The 22,519-nt window shown below is 36.6% G+C and overlaps 1 protein-coding gene across 2 annotated transcripts in view; it reads left to right on the top strand.

Annotated features, from left to right (window-relative positions):
* The window catches only part of GNG2 (G protein subunit gamma 2), a 107,278-nt gene that overhangs the window by 11,188 nt on the left and 73,571 nt on the right, over positions 1–22,519 (top strand). Inside the window, exon 2 of one of the 2 annotated variants that reach the window (XM_079121614.1) lies at positions 5,335–5,375. The exons of the other annotated variant lie outside the window; for it this stretch is intronic. The gene's annotated coding sequence lies outside the window, so the exon portion shown is untranslated. The remainder of the gene's footprint in view (positions 1–5,334; positions 5,376–22,519) is intronic. 2 annotated transcript variants of the gene reach the window in all.

Here is a 22,519-nt window from a genome sequence, read left to right as displayed (position 1 = left end):
TTTAAACTCTAGAGAAAAATGTATTATTAACAATGTATATAAAATACATGCTCTTGGGAAATAGTCATTTCTAGTGACTAGGTGTACGTGTGTGTGAGAATGTGTGTGTGTGTGTGTGTGTGTGTGTGTGTGTGTGTGCAAAATGTTGTATCAAGGGATTTAAATAGATTTATATAAGTAATTTCTACTTAAATTCTTTTACAATAAGGTTTATATCCATTTCATACAGAGGAAATCGACAGACTAAAATTTTCAGTATATTATTTTCTTTGAGAGAGTCAACCATTGTACTAAAGTCAGGACTCTGAATTCCAGGCCTGACAGGATCATCAGGTTATGTCTTTATTAATTAGAGATCTACCCAGAACGGTGCCTTAAGCAGTGAAGGAGTTTCCTGAGCAAAGAGAATGCATCCAGCCATACTCATGGCCTTGGTCCCCCATGAGAAAACAGTCTTCCTTAATCTCTGTTGTGATGTTCTGGTTATAAACAATGATACATAGTTCATAGATGGTCTTAAATATGTTTGTTGAACAAATAAATGGAAGTAGTTCACATTCTTCCAAATGTCTGGACTCTTTCATGTTCAAATTGTTTAAATTAATGATTTTATTTTGCAGCTTGGTTTGAAAACATCGTGGTATTAAGATTTACATATATTCTTTTGTAATACTTGACATTTGACAATGCATATACCCCATATTTGGGTTACTTTATTTGATAGTTTTTACTACAGATTTTATTTCACCTGATTATTTCTTTTGGATCTCTAAAACTACATTATGAAATACCTTAATTATTTAAATTAGGAACAGATTAATTATCTCTAGTGTACAAACTCAAATTAATTTCATTATAAACCTGAGGTTTAAATTGATTAATCTTGTAGTGTTTAAGGAACCACGTGGTTTTTTTCTTTTTCTTTTTTCATCCTTAAGGAAAAGGGTGTATTTGATTTGACGGATCTCTCTCTATTGCACCAGATATGCTAATAGGAGCAAGAAATTTGCAAGAAAATTTTAGATGCATTTCAAAAACCAGCCAGAAACCTGTGTGTCTGGGGCTTCTGGGGGAACAATCTGTGAGTCATTTTAAAAAACAAACACACTCATAATCACAGTGCATGTTGTTACCATGGCAATTAGGCCTGTTGAGTTGACTTGCTTATGTTCCTGTAGAAGGAAGAGGGGGAGAGAATTCAGAGCTTTGACTATCAGCTCTGGTTTGCGTATTGTGGGAGAGAGTTTAGGGGTTTTTTCAGAACACACCGGCACAGTCATCCTAACTACGTCCTGCCTTTCTTATTGAATAGAAGCTAGTCATATTAGAGTTGGGCATTGCAGTTCACAGGGGAGAAAAAGACCAACTGGCATTCTCTTGGGAAGGGGAAAATAGTTTCTTTTTCTGATATATAATTACATGTAAGTCTCTAAGGTCAACCTGGTGAAGTGTCTTGTGTGCCTATGCACAAGACTAATGATAATGTTATGCCACTGGCATAAGACTATTGTAGATTTAAATGATCCTCAGTGTATTGCCCTAATATAGTTACAGACTGGTTTTAATGAGGCTATTGTTCTGATCTGATTCATAAGTAGACTTGGTGTCTTTATTTTGTGGACTGGATATGACTCTGTTATCTTGGACAACCATCTTATAATGCAGACCCATGGGTCACCAAGGGGACTGGGGAAATTATGGAAACTGCCAAGTCTGTCATCACTCCAGGGGAAAATAAAATCAAAGCACACACTTGATTGATGGGATCCAAGTGTACTTGGGCCAATGGAATTGGTCATTGGGATTCTATATGAATACTAATGCTGCTGAAGTACAGGTGTAAAGGCACATGCACAACTGTCAAAATGTTTTTAAATTCACTTTAAGAATTTAAGAAGTCTGGGTATCCTCTTAAATGTACAACTGTAGTATAGTGGCTGAAATTTATTCTTTAGAGCATACATTAAGCAGATTTTAATGGAGTTTGAACAACTTTTCCTTAATGAAACCTTTCTCAAAAAATCTTGGAATAAGGTGAAGTGTGATTAAAGGGTAATTCAAACTCTGTGTGTATGTGTGTGTTGATTGTGTCCTAGCATATGATATAATAACTATTTCTAAAACACATTTTATTTTATTCTTATATGTAGAAAGAAGGCATATATTGCCCAAATTTCATTCTAGGTTGAATTTTTTAGCATTAATAAATAAGGCTTAATTATTTTTCTGATCATTGAAGTAATTCATGATGGTTATTGAATTTGGAAAATACTGAAAATTATAAAGAAAAATTAAGAATGACCCCATTTATTAATTTAGTTGTTGGTTGAACTGCATGTAACAGAGATCTGATTTCACAGTGGCTGACAAAAGTTATAAGAGGTGTGAGGTGACGCAGGCAGGACTGGTCAGGCAGCTGTATTCTGCAGGATCTTGCAGGGCACTGGGCTGCTTCTGTTAGGTTGTTCCATTATTCCTAGCATGTTTTTTTTTTTTTCTTTCAAGGTCTCAAGTGGCTTGTCACAAGGATTCTACTATAACCAGCAGGAAGGGAGAAAGGTGGAAGGGAAGGACACAATCAGGAGTTACACATATCACTTTTGGGGTACTCCCACTGAACTTTGTCACATACCTATTTTTCCCATACATCTAGCAGCAGGGAAACCAGGAAAAATAGGTATTTTGACATGTACATGCATATCTTAGAATTCTGTTAAAAGTATGGAAGAAGAGAAAAGCAGATTCGGGGGCATATCGAGCAATTTCTGCCATTTCCATAATCCTATAAAAGAGAGGAAATATACGGTTTACACTTTTATGGATTTTCTTCCAGTCTTTTTCTAAAAAAAAAAAAAGTGTGTATATGTATACACAAACATACATACATACACATATACATGTCAGAATGAAAGATGCATATTGCATACTAGGAAATTTTGTTTGCACACTGTATATTATAGTGCATACATAGCATATTTACAATGTTATATATTAGCATATATATGATATCTTAGAATGTTATATGTTATATGTTAGCATATATATGATATATTAGAAAATATACATTTAAAAGATCATAGAACTATGCATTAAAAAAATATAATGTACTGGACTACACACACCCTTGACCCCCAGTGGATACCTGAAGCTTCAGATAATATCAAATCCTGTACATACTCTGATTTTTTCCTATACATTCATACCTGTGGTAAAGTTTGGTTATAAATTAAGTGCATTAAGACATTATGAACAATAATAAATAGAACAATCTTAATAATGTACTGTCATAAAAGTTAGGTGAATGTGGTCTCTTTCACTCCCAGTGTTTTATTATATTCTACTCACCTTCCTTGTGATGATACGAGATGATACAATGCCTACATGAGACGAAGGAAACTCTGTAGGCATGGTGAAGTAGTGTTGGGCTCACACTTATGGCTTAATTGAACACAATCACTGTAATACCTTGCGACAGTGAATGTAGTTACGGAGACCTCTACTAAGTGATTAAGAGTGGGTAGCATATACAGTGTGGATACAGTGCACAAGACGATGATTCATGTCCTGAGCGAGATGGAGAAAGCAAGCATGAGATTTCATTACACTTCTCAGAATGACCTGCAATTAAACCTTATGAATTATTTGTTCTGGGAATATTCTATTTAATATTTTCAAACTGTGGTTGACTGCAAGTAACAGAAAGCAAGGAAAGTAAAACCTGAGACTAGTTGATATGCAAATTTAAATTAGAATATTAGTTGAAGCTACCCTTTTGATAACATTTTATATATGTCTCATTTCACTTAATTGTCTCCCATGCATTTTTCTCATTTAATCTTGTTGTGTCCATTTTTTGTTTTACCAAGTGGAGTGTCTTATTTTACTTAGGAGAGTATATTATTGATAATTGGATTATTTCTAATATCTTGGTAATAATTCTTTGTCTATTTGTTTTATTCAAGTTAAGGAGTGATATCACTAAAATAATAATTGAGAATTTATTTGAGGCTTTTGATAAATCATGCTAAACTACTTTCCAGCAAAGCATGCCCATTTATGCTCTCAGCAATAATATATGAACTCTGGTCTCAGAGCACCCTCGAACAGGCTTATTTTGCAACTCAGTCATTGTTATCCCCAGGGTTCATTCTCTGAAAATAGATTGTTTTTTTGCCCTTGGCTTGTTTTCTTTTCCTTTGCTGTCATTAATCATGAGATAATGGTTTTTTAATAACTTTAGTTCATTTAAAAACATGACCCCGTATAGTAGCCTGAGAATAGCTTTAGTTGGGTTGAGATGTAGCCTATATGACAATCTCAAGCAATGCGAGATCTCTAGAGACACTGCTGTTCATTTTGTCCTAAGACCCAATCTGAATTTGATTTCCACCTTCAGTTGTAATACTCTTGATGTGAAATACCTCTGTTCTGAAACAGAAGAAAATAGGAATGGTAAATTGCTTGCTGAGACTTTGGCAATTTCCTTTGGGCTGAGCACTCTGTAGTTTCAAGAGGAAGGAAGCTCCTCTATGTAGGAAACTTCTAGATATGAACCACATCAGGCAGTAGGCACAATTAGACCACCTCTGTTCAACATTCACAGGACACATTAGTGACTGAGGGTATAGATGCCTTTCCACCTCTAAGCAGCTTGAAGAAGCTTTGGATGCTAAAGACACTTCCATAACCACTGATTTGTCTCAAACTACCCTCTTAAAGAGCCAGATGTACACGAACTGTATGGCCTCAAACTCTGCCCCTAACACTGGATTAGGAATGTGCCCCCTCTGCTGCCTTGGAGCATACAGGTTAGGTCAGGAGCAAAGCTTGTTCTTATCCATCCCAAGGTGTACAGCCTCTGTCACCAAGAGCTCTGTTTCTTTTAGGTTCCTAAATGAACTTTGTGTTTTCATGCTTTCAGGCAAGCTAGTGAAGTTCACAAAGAAAGAGATTCTTATTTCACATACTATGTATCTTTCTTAAAGGGAAGAGTTTACAAAATACTTTTAGGCCCTGAAATGTAAACCTGTGAGACTCCCTGCCCTTTCAGCAACACTGCCATAAACATTAATCCTGGTTATGGAAACGTTCATTTGCTCTTTCAACTCTTATATGGTACACTATTCCTCATTTTCTTTTTAGAATTTATTAGCATAAATTAATAATTTCCTTTTTTCATGTTTTCATTTGTACATTATAACTATACATAATAGTGGAGTTTGTTGTGACATATTCATATATGCACAGAAAAGGGAAGTAATGGGGGATGTATTGAAGTAAATCATGTTATTTTCATTTTCTTAAAAAATACATTTTCCTCCGTTTTTTCAACAGCCAGATCTGCCAGTGAGCCTCCGGCTTTGAAAACTGAAGAGGTAAGAGTTCTGAAACATTTTTTTCTAGGATCATCTTGAATTTTACCAGAACTGTAAGAGGGAGAAAATCTTAAGTATGTCTATAGACAAAAGTGTTTAAGCATGTTGTGTTTTATGGAAAAGAAACATTCATGTACTCTTAACAATATTGACATGACTACGGGATTCAAAGGAAAAACAAATGGTGTTTCTCTTTAGTGATAGATAAAATTGGATTTTCACCCAGAGTTTCCCATTATCTTCTAAAAATCTAAGCTGGAAAACCTTTGAAGTTGCTGCCTTCAGGGAATATGCTTATGGTACCAAACATGATTAATGGTTTGCAGACACTGGGGACTTACCCTGTGCAAGACAGAAGCTCACGGGAGATTAGATCAGAGAAGGTAAACCCTGCTCTTAGCAGATGGGTTGTAGACATTCGGAAGGCTTTTCCTGCAGCAATAACAGTAATAACAGAAGGTCAATCTCATGCTGGTGGGGTTTCTTCTGGAAGAAGCTTTCTTAGCTAAGCCATTTATATCTAGTTGTAGACTCAAAATGTCTCCATAATCCTGAGCAAGTGAAAATGTATTCATCAGCTCCCATGAAGGCACATACTTTCCTTTAGTCAATTAATTTGATTTTACCTCCATTTTAAAAGTTAATTTTATTATGAAGAATTTCAAGCATACACCAAAGCAGAGCTCATACCATAATAAACTTTGATATCCTCATCACCCAATGTCACCTGCTGTCAACTCAGGGCCAGTGTTGTTTCATTTATACTCCTATCCACTTCTCTTCTTTACCTATTGAACTGTATGGCAGCTTGAATTTGTTGGATTTCTAAGTTTTATTTACACTGTCTAATGGCTACAGAAAATGCTAATAAAAAATAAACCTACTTATGGCTTAGTTTACTGGAACTAGTCATTCACTGATTCATTCAACAAATATTAATTTATTGTTTATTAGGTATCAGACCTTCCTTAGAATGGAGGGTCAGTTTTCCTTTTCTCACACTTACAAGGTTGTCAAATTTGGACTTTTGACATCTCCATTGAAGTTATCTGTCACATACTGACAAGATGAAAAGACAACATACATCATATAACTTATTGTTAAGGTAGACATTTTAGAATAGGCCACAATTTTTTGGAACCTGTTTTTGACAGTTTTTTAATTTTCTTTTCTTTTCTTTTTTTTTTCTTTGTTCTTTTTTGCTAGAGATGGAACCCAGGGCCTCATGCATGCTAGGCAAGTGCTCTACCACTGAGCAACACCACCAGCCCCCTTCTTCATTTTTTAATACACTGGGAAGGTAAAAACCACACAAAACTAAACTTTTCCCAGTCCTCTAAACGTACCTTTCTTTTGTATCACGAATGTTCATCCAGCTGTCCACCTCACTTTTAAGAAAAACTCTGAGAGAGCAGGCATGGTTTCTAACTTGTCAACAATTTTGCCTCCAGAATGAAGCCAGCATATCTGGCACTTGTTATATATTTAATAAAACTCTTGAATGAATGAACAAAAGAATGAATGCCAGATGCTGGGAAGATGAAGATGAAAAACCCACAGGCCTAGCTCAGTTGCTTAGTCTCTGAGAGGAAACCTGGGCCCAGAAGGAGGCCTTTGTGGTTAAACCCTGAGCAGAGAACACACATGCAGGAGAGGGCCAGCCTGGTAGCAAGGTGGGGAAAAGCGCCTGGCAGAGGGGCACTTGAGCAGTGGCACGAAGTGCCATCAGGCAGAGGAGGGAGAAGGCATTCTGGGAACAAAAGATCACAAGTGAAAGTAGAGAGAGGCCCCAAAGGCCATGGGGGCACTCTGAGAACCTTCTAGAATTTAGAGTGACTATGACTGGAGAAGCAGGCCAAGGAAACATGGGATGGATCCCCCATATGCTGTACTCCCGGGTCCAGACTCTCTCAGCTGGGTGGGAAGCCAGGAAAGGGAACATGCTCAGAATTTTTTCTTTGAAAGGATAATTCCTTAGGCATCAGGGAAACCAGTGGGGGTTTGGTCTGGAAATGGACTGGATTTGGGAGAACTGATGGAATTGCTGAATACAGTGAGAAGTAAAGAAGAGGAAAACATCATGAATCACTCCCAGATTTGTCTTGTGGAAGATCAGTTGAGGAATTATAGTGGTGTTACAAATACAGGAAGAGAAGATGGCATTCAGATCTGAGGAGTAGCCTCATCCATGTGGGTATGTCCCATAGACTGCTCCCTCCTGGGCAGAGCAGAGCTGCATGCCAGATTATCCAGGGAAGCATTAAAAAGCACTGATGCTCACCCCCTACCCAGACCAGTGTGGTAGTTTCTAAAAGTTCCTTGGATAATTTCAAAATGTAGCCAGGGTTGAGAATCTCTGGTCTAGAGCTTATTAGAAGTAAGCTGTGTGTGCATCTAGTCTTTTAAGACTGTATAGCTATACTTAACATCTTTTAGGTGAGGGCCAAGACACCCCTAAATTCTACCAAATCACTAATAATTAACACTGTTTTAAAAGGATCTGATGTTATTTGGTGTTTGTGTTAATTTTCATTCATGCTAATCAGTATACTGAAAATTTTCAAGTCAATCAAGTAGTTTCTCAGTAGGAATTATCAATATGTTTAATGGGAGGATACTTTATTGATAAACTCGTCCTCAGCTCATAAAAGGCCAGTGGCATCTTGCAGTCACTGAGACATCCAGCATGCCGTAGGGAGATGTTGAGAACTGCCGTATCTTAGCACACAACTTTAAGGAGGTTATTTGTCATTTTACGCTCTCATCTAAAAGCATTTTTTCTTCATACAAAATTATTGGTTTCAGTTAGGCTCAGAGGCTCCTTATGTAAGTAGTCTCTGTGCTAACAAGCTGAAGACAGAAATTAAACAAAGTAGACAAGTAAAAGGAAGTATTGTTTTGTATGGTCAGAGGGATTTGGAGTATATTTGGTCTAGTACTATATCTGTTTTTTAAAGTCTATACAGAGGAACAAATTAAACACTAGGTAAGAAATGGTCAAATATTGAGGTTTGAAGCAAAATACTACTAAGGCATCCTGCAAATTGCACAGCAGAAGTGATGAGAGATGTATTAGTGTTCTATGGCTGCTGTAACAAATTTTCATCAACTTAGTGGCTTAACACAATACAAATTTATTTTACAGTTTTGTGGGTGAGATTCTATAGGGGTCTCACTGAACTAAAAACAAAGTATCAAGAGGACTGCATTTCTTTAAGAAGGCACAAAAGCAGAAGCCATTGTCTTGTCTTTTATGGTTTCTAGAGGCCCCTTCCTCCATTTTCTAAGCCAGCAACATTGCATTTCTGGTGTCTTTGTACTGTAGTCACATCTTCTGACTCTGAACTCAGTCAGATAAGGTTGTCTGATGTAAGGACCCATGTGATAAGATTGGGCACAACTAGATAAACCAGGATAAACTCTTCATCTTAAGATCCTTAATTTAATCATACCTTCAAAGTTCCTTTATCCAGGTAAGATTACCTATTTACAGGTTCCAGGGATTAGGATATGAACACACTTGGGGCTATTATTCTGCCTACTATAAAGAGATTAATGGTTCAGAAAGGCAGAAATGCTTCACATAGTAGAGATAGGATCATGTAACATTTAATCACACAAGATTGAGAAGATTTAGGATTCCCAAAATAATAAAGCAAGTTCTTATCTCAATGCTGCAATTCCTGTTTTATAGGTTCTGGTACCAAAGCCTGTTGGTTTTCTTAGAGTATTTGGCAATGGAGTAGGTAGACAGGTTGAAGTCCAATAGCCCCTTTCTTGGCCAGACTTTCTGGTACTAAAGGTGTGGCCTCTGGAGTTTGCTGCTTTGGGCATTTCTCCAACTCTAGAGTTTGTCTTCTCCACACAGAATCCAAAGTCTTTGAATAGGACCAAAGAAATTTGAGGTTTTTATTTTATGCTGTTATGGCTGCCTGTCATTATGCATTATTTATTAGACTCTAAATGTGGAAAATGGGGTGGGGGATAATATAATATTTCAGAACCTCACACTAGAAGCATTTATGATAGCCAGTTTCCAGGTATGATTTATTTTCTCCATACATTAGGTGGGTCATCCTTACAAGGTCAGAAACCATTTCTTGCCTGGTGAGTAAAATAGATCACTGGATTTTTTTTTTTATTTAGTCTTGTTTTTGAAAACCATTTTCAGAATGAAACTTGGCTGGAAATTTTTTGGTGGAGATTTTCAGTTTTTCAACTATTTTTGCAGCTTCTTCTCTTCCTATCCACTTTTAGACACTCCAGCAACACAGATCAGAAGTCCAGACCTAGGGCTAGCAGGAGGGCAACACACTGTCCTGGTTTGCCCAAGACTGAGGGGTTTTCTGGGACATGGGATTTTCAGTACTGAAACTGAGGGAATCTCAGGCATTTCCGGATATTTGGTCACCCTAGATGTTTAACAAAATGGCTCCAATTGAAAGTAACAGTCACACTGATGAATTGTTAAAATATAAATTTTCATCAAACTAAATAATGAAACAACCCCCAAAGTTTGGGTTCAAACTGATAGTGAGTTCAACTCCTTTGGAAAACTCTGTATCCACATGTAGTTAGTGGGTTCTAACTGTATTCATGGGTTCTGTATCCATGGATTCAACTAACCATGGTTTGAAATACTCTGTACTATACATATCATTATCCCCTATACAATACAGTATAACAGTCATTAACATAGCACTTACATTGTATTAGGTATAATAAGTCATCTGGAGATAAAGTAAGTAGGAAGAAGTCCACTAGGTTATATGTAAATACTATGCCATCTCAAATAAGGGATTTAAGCCTCTACAGAATTTAGTATTCATGGAAGTCTTGGAAATAGTCTTCCATGGATACTGAGGGATAACGGTGTATGTTGTTCCAAACCAACTTAAAATAAACAAACCCGCAAAAATTCATAACTAAGAAAAACCAGTGATATTTGTGAAATTGCAAGCATCAATTAAGCAATCTAGACTTTCAGTTCTCCAGTGTTACAGCACTCTGCTGTGTGTTGCCTCCAATGAAGGAAGCTTTAATAACTCTGTTCCTAGGTGACCACAGGTTCCCCCTGAACCTTTTTCAGCATGTTCACTTGTGTGGCAGTTACAAAACCCATATTTGCCCCAGTAGCACAGAACTCCTATGGCCTCATCTGTTGCATTTCTATGGCTCTTATTTGGAGGTTTGTATTCTCTAAATCTTTGGGACTAAACAAAGAAAACTAACTCTTCATTGTACTTGAAAGAGAAATACATTGGCTTCTGTAGAATAGGCATTGACTTTTAGGAGTTGGAAGTCCTTTTAAAAAAAAATATGTTAATCTTTTTCTATCTTCCAAGCTTTCCTAGTTGGTAGATCCAAGGAATTCTCTTTCAATTCTTCCCTCACTCCCTGCCCCTTGCAAAAAAAGATTTAACACTATCAGTCATTGAGGTAAGATGTGGGTTCAGATAAGAAGTAGATCTGAACAGAATTGTGAATTATTTATTTTTATTTTTAATTTGTTCTTTATAGTTATACATGATAGTAGAATGCATTTTGGCATACTATACATACATGGAGTATAACTTCCCATTCTTGTGGTTGTACATGATATGGAGTTACACTAGTAGTGTATTCACATATGAACATAGGAAAGTTATGTCTGATTCATTCTACTATCTCTCCTATTCTCATGCCCCCTCCTTTCCCTTCATTTCCCTTTGTCTAATAAAATGAACTTCTATTCTCTCCCCCTCCTTATTGTGTGTTAGGACCCACATATTAGAGAGAACATTCAGCCTTTGGTTTTGGGGGATTGACTTCTTTACCTTAGCACAATAGTCTCCGGGTCCATCCATTTACTGGCAAGTGCCATATTTTATTCTTCTTTATGGCAAATATTCCATTCTGTATGTGTACCTTTTTTTTCTTTATCCATTCTTCTGTTGAAGGGCACCTTGGCTGGCTCCATAGCTTAGCTATCGTGAGTTGAGCTGCTGCTATAAACATTGATGTGGTTGTGCCACTATGGTATGCTGATCTTCAGTCCTTTGGGTATATGCTGAGGAGTGGGATAACTAGGTCAAATGGTGGTTCCATTCCAAATTTTCTGAGGAATCTCCATACTGCTTTCCAGAGTGGTTGCACCAATCTGCAGTCCCACCAGCAATGTATTAGTATACCTTTTTCCCTACATCCTTATACTTGCATTCTTGACAATTACCATTCTGACTGGAGTATGATGAAATCTAATTGTAATTTTAATTTGCATTTCTCTAATTGCTAGAGATGTTGAACTTTTTTCATATTTTTGTTGACCAATCATATTTCTTTTTGAAGTGTCTGTTCAGTTTCTTTGCCCATTTATTGATTGGGTTATTTGGGGTTTTTTGGTGTTAAGTTTGCTGAGTTCTTTATACATCCTGGAGATTAATGCTTTATCTAAAGTGCCAGTGGCAAAGATTTTCTCCCATTCTCTAGGCTCTCTTCGTGTTCTTGATCATTTTCTTCGCCGTTAAGTAGCTTTTTAGTCTGATACCATCCTATTTATTGATTCTTCATTTTACTTCTTGTGCCTTAGTAGTCTTGTTGAGGAATTCAGTTCCTAAGCAAACATGATGGAGAATTGAGCCTACATTTTCTTCTAGTAGGTGCAGTGTCTTTGGTCTAATGTGTAAGTTCTTGATTAACTTTGAGTTGAGTTTTGTGCAGGGTGAGAGATAGGGGTTTAATTTCATTTTACTACATATGGATTTCCAGTTTTCAAAGCACCATTTGTTGAAGAGGCTATCTTTCTCCAGTGTATGCTTACGGCACCTTCGTCTAGTGTGAGATAACTGTATTTATGTGGGTATATTTCTGTGTCTTCTATTCTGTACCATTGGCCTACATGTCTGCAAAACATGTAAATTCTTTTAATTTCCTCCTTTATCTCATTTGGGGTTTCTTGAGATTAAAGCAGATTGAATCTTTATGCTATAATTTAAACCCAGATTCTTTTATTCTTTTCCAAAAAGAAATTAGAGAAGAAATGTAAATAAATATCAAAAAGTCTATGTTTCTGGGTATAGATTTCTTTGTATGGGTGATGGAAATGTCTTGGAATTAGATAGAGGTGACACTTGAACAATGTTGTGAACATACCAAATACCATTGAATTTTACACTTTAAAATGGTTAATTTTGTTATGCCAATTTTTGCCTCAATTAAAAACAAGCGAAACACTGATCAACTTGGGAAAAAAAAAGAGAGACAAAAAAGAAAAGTTGCTTCCCCCTTCCTTCAAATTCTAGATGAACACTATATCCTTTTCACATACTTATGTTAAATTTCTAGAACTAAATTATTGTTCTACTCTTTTCCGTTGCTGGGAGAAGATACTTGGACGTGAGTGTCTGCAAGACAGAGCAATAAGGAAACTGTCAAGGGGGTAGAAGAGGAACATCTCCAAGAGTTAAGAAGCTAGTTGTGTTTTCTTAAGATATGTAGTTTTTTATAGACTGGCCTATCCTTTGCAAAGCTGATCACAACAAAAAGGTTTTTGTTTGTTTGTTTGTTTGTTTGTTTAAGTTTAGCAACTTAAATCACTGAATTCCTTTCTATCTGTCATGGGATAGGAATTTTATAAGCTAGGTTAGAAAGTATTTAATAGCTTGTAGAAGCAGCCTATAATTGGACATGATAAAATGGCAAATCCATATGTGGTAACCTTAATGAAATAAAAGCAAAGTAACAAATCTCATATATAAAAATGTTTTTGATTAAAATATTTCCTTAGACATCCCAAGTGCCATCACCTGATAGGAACATGTTTTAAGGGACGACTGCATAGGGGTTCCCAAACAGTCCTTATTTAAATTATGAAACTTTTAGGCTTTAAAATTTCTTTTGGATTTGGAAACAACTCCTGTAACCTTTCTACAGAGATACAACTAGGCAACCAGTACAGCACTTAACCAGTGTACAGTATGCAAAGTTCATAGCTATTGCACCATTTAAAAAAATACTATTTAAATCTTCTTTAGCTTTGGCATATGCTGCCTTTATTTTCTTAAAAAATATTGTACAGTCTTTTCCCCTACTGTAAAATGGTACAGTTTTGGGAAGCCCAGCATATTCTTATGGTAAAAAAGAAGTATGCACACAAGGACAGTACTGTCGTTGAGAGGAGCCACATGCACTGGGTCTTGTAATTGAGAATTAAGCTGGCGCTTTCAGTTTTGATATGTGAATGTGTAAGAGTTTAAAACCATATCTTCAGTAAGTGGAAATGAGCAGTATGATTCTTGAAAAAATGTACATTCACAGAGAAGAAAACTAGGTTTCATTCTAGTGAAGCTGATTTTACTTTACAGGATAGGTGGTAGCTAGAAGTATGTAGTTTGATTGATAACCAATACCATATGGAAGCTTTTAGTGCTCAAACTACTGCGCTAGGTTTATGCTGTGTTCCTTTTCTGCAATAACCAATAATTCATTCTAATTACTTTTTATTGTGAAAGGAATATAAGTGAAAGATTTTTAAAATTTAGGTAGTAAAGCAAGGCATAAATGAAAAGTGAAAGTCTACCCCCCACACCACCTGCAGTCTTGCTCCCTGAAGATAAACACTGTTAATAGTTTCTTGTATGCATTCCAGAAATTTTCCATCTCCTGGTTAATCTGCGTTGAAAAGGTGAGTACGTTAAGTGTCATTGAACCATCTGTTCATGAGCTTCTCCTCTGAGCTAAGTCTTTTAATTTCAAAACACTGTTGAGGTTTCTCTTTGAACTGTGCCTTTTAAAACTGAAAGAGTAGAAATGTCAGAACCAAAGGAAAGCCAATCGAGAGGGGTGGTGGAATCTAGAACTACCGTTAACGTGTGATTTCAGCTACCGTAACATTTGTGTATGAAACAAGGAACAACCCTCAGTAGTTCTTTTAAGATTTTCAAGTCCTCTGGAGTGCATTATCTCCCTGTACCCTTCTGATGACCCTGTGATGCCGGAACTGTTTATTTTACAAAAAAAGGAAGCTATGGTTTCCAGAGGTTAAGTAACTTGCCCATGGTCACCCAGCTGACGAGTGAAAGGATCAGAACTGGAAGCCAAGTTTTTTCAAAGCTTTAGGCCTCAACCAGATCACCTTAATAATTGAGGATGAGAGAAGCTCAGTAGCATCTCTATGGCTCCTGCAGTGACAGACTGTGAGGAGACAGGTACAGCCTCAAGATCTGGTTATGCTGTCCTGATGCTGCCCTTGAGCAAGTTATGGAAGGCAGCACACAAATTAGGGTGTCTGACTGTTTCCTCACAGTTTCTTTGTGCTGTTCTGTTCCCTTTGTTTGTTTAGGTAATACTGGGCATGGGGTGGGACTTGACCCAAGCTGAAGAAGCCATCATATTTCATCCCCAGACCACAGTGGTTGGCTCAGAATGTGGGCATGTGATTGTCCAGGGTCAGTGGGTTCTTCCTCTGGATTGTCCAACTCAAGGTGAGGGAGGAGAGGTCCCATCTTTTCTCAAGGCAGTAGGAATCATACGAGGTCATGTTTCAGCCTACTGCAGGGACGAATCCAATGCATAGAGGGGAAGGGCAGAGAGAGAGAAAAGGAGAGAGAGTGAGAGAACTCAAGCATGCCTAGAAACAATTAGAGTCCATAAATGCAGTCACTGGGAGCCAGTCCATTTCCATCTTTTGCCTAAGCTAATTCAAATTGTTACTAAGAGTCCTGACTAATAATAACCTTCAGGTCTTAGTTTTATCATCTGTAAACAAGGGTTATAATATTTTCCCTGACTATATCTGAACTATCGTAAGCATCAGTTGAGATGATGAATAGGAAAGCACTTTGTAAAGTGTACAATGTGACACAGATGTAAGATGGTATTATTCATTGATATGTTACATTGAGTTAGGAAAAGTTGAAAGAATGAAATTACCACTCATTTGGAAAATAAGAAGCAAGAGCTTTGTGAGAGCCATCTGGTCTCATGCAGAATTAAATGGAAGCTGCCAGAGTTCCCCAGATTTTCTTTTCAGACCTACTTTCAGATGCTCCTAAGTTCTAGTAGATAACCATAATGAATACAAAGATAGATCTTACTTTGCTGATTCAGGGTAATTGAATGGGTTTCTCTTTTCCTTCTCTTGCCCTGTTCTGTGATACACCTGTGTGCTTGCACACACAAATAGATAAATAAAGGATCATATCATATGTCATCATTTAGCTTTTTCACTTAAACAGTGCTTTACAGATTCATACTAAATGACGATTTGACTGTGTCAAAGAAAATCATCAAAGAAAACAAAACAAAGTAGCTATTCTAGTTGTACGTCATTTGGGAATGATATAGTTGAGATTATTCTGGGGAAGGGAATTTAGTTGTTTTGGATTTAAATAGGATCTAAAGATATAGCTTTGATATAAGCTCTAAGTAATCAAAATCTATTTGACATTATGACTTATTCATGACACAAGAAACATCACTTCACTTTTATAGCATTTCTCCCTGTATATAATAATACCTTTCCATGAAAGAAAATAGATGGTACCTCTCTGAATCTTAGACTTGCCATTTAGGCAGTTTTTATTGTAGCAAACATCATTTTCTTTATATTTGATAATTAGAACCCCCCCAAAAGTGATTTAAAACCTCAATCTAAGAATACCATATGCAAAAAAGGTGTAAAGCACTATGGAAATATGATTTATAAGCATGAAGAAACCTGATCTTTCAACCTAAAGATGTTTTCCTTTTCTTACATTTAAAAATCTGTGCAAGGTATCCATCACTGTGACCATTCTCATAAGGCACTGCCTTCCCCTTCACAATCACCACTGCAGGTTGGCATGATTCTGAGCCTTAGTAGACTTTCGTCTTTGCCTGGGACGGACACCACTAACGTCAATGCTTTCATATAAACAGGACTAAGAATAAATTCATATTCTGAACCAGGCATACTCTGGGTTCTCTCTCAGAAAGTATCAGTGGTACTGAAAATTATTGGCATCTTCAAATTGGTTTATTTCAGCAGAACTTAATAAAGAGAATATTTACAAAAACATGGGCAGAGTGTAGGGAATTGCAATGGAGAGAGGAGTTCTCCAGGGCTGTTTGACCTGATACAATGAGGGAAGAAAGGAAAAGCCTCCTAATGGAACTGTGGCCTCCAGCAAAGGGAAATAGCTAGATTATGACAACTTGTAGTCAGGGGTCCCCGGAAGCAAATAGCCTGAATTGATTGTCTCTCCTGATCTGCTCATGACCAAACCCAACTGGAAGACAAGGAACAAGCAAGTCTGCTGCTGAGTCCATACAGTTTGGTCTCCTGGGGACTCTGAGCCAGGTGGAACAGGGTGGATAATGGAATTGAAGTGGCAAATGGAACATTTCCAGTGCATTTAATCTTTATTATGAAAGTCTTTCATGAAAAAAAGTGCAGCACTCCCTTACCAAAAATTTGTTTGAACCAACTGTCTCATTTTCATTTTCATTAGTTTTACTTAATCGGGGTCATAGCCCATGTTCAAATGGACCCAAATACAGTGGTAGCATTTGGACATAGTTCAACTGGTGAGAGATAATCTGGAGGAAGTGCACAGAGGAGGAAAACCACCCTCTTGCTTGCCCTGTTTAGAGTGGATGGCAACTTCAACCTACAGTCCAAGTTTGCTGTAAAAAGTAGCCAGGCACCATGGAGCCATTTTAGATAGCCCACATTCTTGGGCCTCCCATATCCAAGGAAAGAACTATTATCCCAAAGAAGTTCAGCACCCAGCTAGTTGGTTGAATGGCCAGGTTTGCATTTTGTCTCAGATGAATTATTTTCATTCCTGTAACCCAGGGACCAAGATTACTTCCCTCAACCGATAATCTAGATTACCCACTCTGATCCACTAAAAATGAATAAATCATCTGAATCAGATGAATCTCATAATTAGAAAAAATATTTGTGGCAATATAAAATGGTAGTCAAATGTGGAGTACCACACTGAAATAGAAACCTCTTCTGTGAACCAGAAGATTCTGTGACTTGGGAAATGCTGGGGATAGTTGGGCCTGTGACAGGAACAGGGAGAGGCAGTATGGTAGAGAGATATAAGCATGTACTTTGGGTAAAGAACTAGAGACCTCAGCTTAATACTGACTGTGGTCACTTTGGAAAATTACTGACCTCTCTACCTCTCCTTTCCTTATGTGTAAAATAAGGATACAAAATACTTGGTACAAAATTAATTGAAATGTGCAAAAACGCAGGCAGCATGTTCCATGCAGTAGTCATTTGGGGAGGGGAATTCTATATGCCTATTCTTAAACAGTTTGATTAGAGCACAGTTGATAGACACACACACACAAACTATGCATATTTAATGTATACAATTTGATGAGTGGATATACTTACTTTTTTATTTTTACAGACTGGTCAATTTTGATTCATTGTACACAAATGGGGTACAACTTTTCATTTCTATGGTTGTAGAGTCATACCATTTGTTTAATCATACATGTACATAGGGTAACAATGTTTGTTTTATTTTTTAAAAAGTTACTTCTTTCCAGACAAGGTGCTACCTGCTTTTAATTCCAGCAATTTTGGAGACTGAGGCAGGAGGATCCACCCTTGGCAACTTAGACTTTGTCTCAAAAAATAAAAAGAACTGGGGGTGTAGCTCAGTGGTAGAGCACTCCTAGGTTCAATCCACGGTACTGCAAAATATTAATAATAATAATAATTCTTTATTGGAGTATGATTGATATACAATAAATGACACACACTTAAAGCATATGATTTAATGAATTTTGACTGCATACACCTGTGTAACTCACCACGGTCTTGGTAATAAATGTGTCACCAACAGTTTCCTCATACCCCATGATAATCTCTCCCTCTCCAGCATAATTACATGGAGATATATCCATGTCTTATGCATCAACAGTTTATTTCTTTTATCGCTGGGTAGTATTCTGTTACAGTTGAGTTTACTCACATATTCATGGACATTACTCAAGTATGTTTTAATTTCATTTTCTCTTCTTCTTTCCTTATTAATAGTATAACAAAAAATTTTCACAGTTTCATGCAACCAGAGCATCTCCATTAACATCTTCCAGGAGCAGCGTAATTTACAAGAATCAGGCACACCTGCAAATCCAGCAGTAATTGTGTTTACTAATCCCTGCTTTAGTTCGAGTTCAGGGCTGAAGTCCAGTTCCTTCTGCTTCCTAGACTTGCTTTTGTTTCGAAATAAGCAAACTGAAGGAAACAACCCACAAATCCACCAACTGATGAATGGCTTAACAAAATTGTGATAGATCCGTAAGATGGATTTTTCAGCCATAAAGAGGAATGAAGTACTGATACTTCCCACAACAACTTGAACCCTGTGAATATTATGCAAAGTGAAAAAAATTTTAAAAAAAGATACAACAGGCTATGCATTGTGTGGGTCCATTTATTGAAATGTCCATAAGAGGTAAAATCACAGAGATAGAAAGTAGATGAGTGGTTTCAGGAGCTGGTGGTAGGGAGAAGAAAAGGGGAATTGACTGATAATTGGAATTTGGTGTCAAAATGTTCAGAATTTAGGAATAGTAATAATGAATAACTGTAAATATGCTAAAAGAGTTATACCTCATGGCATTGTATGATAATTCAATAATGTGATTTTTTTAAAAAATTACATGAAAAGCTTTTCTTGGCAAAAATCATTTAAGAACAGTGACTAATTTCCCTTTTTTCATTGAGTAAAAGGAAATGTCAAGCTGTCTATCTTATTGATTGTGCTGCACCTGTATTCCCAGGTCTTGAGCACAAAGTGGAACTTTCTAGCAATAGGAAGGAAAAATATGACATTTGGAAATAAATTATATTTGTTGATAGGAGGTAGTTCCATATTGTTTTGGTTTACTCGAAAGGATAAAGGGTCCGAGGTTACTTCGACTTTTTTGTCTTTTTCTTTCCTTTTAAAAATAACAAGCATCCAGATTGCCTAATCACCCTTTCCTCCAGCCTTAGTTAACTAGATACAGGATATCCTGGCAGTAAGGCATCTTAGTTCAATCAGATTATTTATTAAACTCCTAACAGCTGTAGAAAGAACAGAGCGAATCAAGTCAGAGGCCAGATACTCAGTCTGTGGAGAGGAAAAGAAGCCAAGAGATCAGAATGAGCAGTGATTCGGTCAGCAGTACTACGTGGGTTGTAGCCGGCTGCAGAGGGTGGAAATGAGAACACACTTCCTGCCTTTCTGACTGTCTTCCTTCACCTGGTGACACACCACCTTATTTTAAATGCTTTTAGCTGCTGAGCTGCAGAAACTAGGACCAGTATTATAGTACCTAGTTGGAGCCTGGTCTACTCCCAAGAAACTGGCATTTCCTGGGTATTCATGGTTTACAATCAAAAAAAAAAAAAAAGCATTTTTCCTGCTCTTAAAAATAGTACTAGCCAAGGTTTCAGTTTTGGTTATCATTTGGCATGAACCTTAAGGTGAATAAGAGGTATTGTTAACTCAAGATACATGTAAAACTGGTGTAACTCAAAAATGTTAGTTTTGCTTTTGGTGTAACTTGGCAAGTTGTATTTTTCCAAGGTGACTTGAAAAATTTTATAGCAGTATGTGATTTACCTTGAGTTTTCTCTTTATTCTCCAACCTTCATGCAGTACAAAAAATTTGCATAACTTTCCATTTTACCCCTGAACTAAAAGAAATGACTCCCTGGGATGTTTCTTTGAATATTACTCTAGAAATCTAGCCATTCACCTATGTATTAACCACTTACAACACAAAGAATACCTGGAAGATGACTTCTCCTGTGAGAAGCTAGGCTTTGTATATATGAATGGACAGACACAGGCCTAGAGTTTTTTCTTGCGTGTGTAACATATCACATCAGCAGAATTCATGATATACACACAGATGTACCCCATTTGTGTACAGTGAATTAAAAAGCAGTCTGTAAAAAATTTAAAAAATAAATAATTAAAATTTTTAAAATAAATTAATTCATCATTAAATTCTTTACCAAAAAAAAAAAAAAACTATCAATAAAACAAACACACGAACTTCCCCTCTTTTTTAAGTACTACTCAGACTCCTCTATTCCTTGTCCTGATTCCATCCTTTTATTTTCTTTCCCAGAAAACCATAATCTCAGCTCTTTACTTATTTCCCTCCTTTTACTTATTTAATCTTGCCTACTTATAAGCTTTAAATAAGTGGAACCAGGTTTTTCTATGGTTTGAATTTTTACTCAACTTTACATGTGAGTCTCATGCAAATGGATGTTCTAACTGTAGTTCTCTCCTTTTCACTGCTAACCAGTATTCCTTCGAGTATCCGTGTTGCTCTTCCACTATATGAAAGGTGACACACGTTATCCATTCCACCCCTGGGGCCATTTAGGTTGCTTCTAGCTTTTTGCTCTGGTGAAGAGCACTGCTCCCTGCGTTCTGCGTGGATGTCCTGATCCACACACAGGAATTTTTCTAGGACACGCAGTTTGGAGATCATTTGCTAGGTCATAGACTATGCAAATGTTCAGCTTAAAATTTTAGGATAACAACAAATTATTTTCAAGTGGTCACGCAAATACTCTCTCCCTTCGCAGTGCAAAAGAGTTTTATTGTTCTGCTGTCAACACTTAATGTTCTCTGAATTTTAATTTTTATTAGCCTTGATGCAGGTATATTCCAGATCCTTAAAAAAATATATTTCTTAAGGTACATTTTAAACTATTGTGAAAGAGAGAGAAATGAATTGGTTTTTGTTTATTATATTTGATAAAGTAAAATGGACCATTGCTGTACATTACACACCTAGATGTATGTTTTCAACCACAACCCAGCCTTAGAATTTTTAAAATTTTTTTCTCCAAACTGTTTATTAGATTTTGTTTGTTTATGAAAGTAACATATTCTTGTTTGTACAAAGAAGACAGCACAAAGATGTATGGAGAAGAATTATCTCCCCTTCTCTCTCTTTCTCTTTCCTTCCCCAAGTAACCAATGCTAATGTTAAGGGAAATTATTCCACATTTTTATTCCTGTTTATAAGTACATAGCTATTATATGTTAGGTAAACATCTAAGAGATTACCATTTTTTTTAGATCAAAAGCAGTCGAATATCAACAATTTTGCATCATTTAGTCACATACCTGCCTATCTTATTTTCTGAGGATTTAAAAAAAATATTAGCATCATCAGCTGTGGTGTGTTCTAGTAATCCCAGCAACTCTGGAGGCTAAGGCAGGAGGATCACAAGTTCAAGGCCAGACTGGGCAACTTAGGGACACTTTGTCTCAAAAATAAATAAATACATAAAAAGGGTTGGGAATGTAGCTCAGTGGCAGAGCAGCCCTGGGTTCAATCTCCAGTGTCGGAAAAAAAAAAAAAAGAAAGAAAGAAAGAAAGAAAAGAAAGAGAAAGAAAAAAAATCATTATCATGCTAATAGACATGACATTATAAGACAGATGTCATACCTTATCATCTAGCTTGTAGGTGTAAATCTAACTCATTCATGTTAATAATTGCACAGTGTTCAATCCCCTCCCCTCTAGGTAGAGACATTAACATTGTATCCCTTGGTTGTGGTGTGTGTCCCTTTAAATAACCTGTTCCTGTATGCCAGGGTTTCATTCTAATTGAATCCCCAAAGAGGTATTGTTGAGCCAAAGTTCCAAAAATGTTGTCACAGTGCAGACTCCCATTTGCAAGTAGGAGACCATTTTCTATATCCCAGTCCTCTGTGTATTACCACTCTATTGAGTGAAGAATGGTGTTCTGTTTTATTTTGCATTTCCTTGAATTCCAGTGAAGTTGAGCATATTTTCATGTTTTTATTGTCTTTTGCATTTCCTCTTCTGTGAACTTTCATTTCATATCCTTTGCCTATGTTCTGTAAAGTTGTTTGACTCCTCAGTGTGCAGAGTCCTTAGTTTATTAGTGATAATACTTTGCTCTATATGATATGGGTATTTATTTCTCAGTCCAGCATTTTCTTTCTTTTTGATTGTAGTATTTCTTGCCATATTTGTTGTTGTTGTTTTAGCGTTTAGTCACATATATCTGTCTTTGCTTTTATGGCTTTTTGGTTTCTTGTCTTGCTCAGGAATATCTTCTTTATCCAAGGTAATATAAATATCCTCCTTACTATTTTTCTAATATTTTA

The sequence above is a fragment of the Sciurus vulgaris genome, assembly GCF_902686455.1.
Source record: "Sciurus vulgaris genome assembly, chromosome: 2".
Taxonomy (NCBI): Eukaryota; Metazoa; Chordata; class Mammalia; order Rodentia; family Sciuridae; genus Sciurus; species Sciurus vulgaris.
Note: the sequence above shows the minus strand (reverse complement) of the source record. Positions and strands in the feature narration are given on the sequence as shown.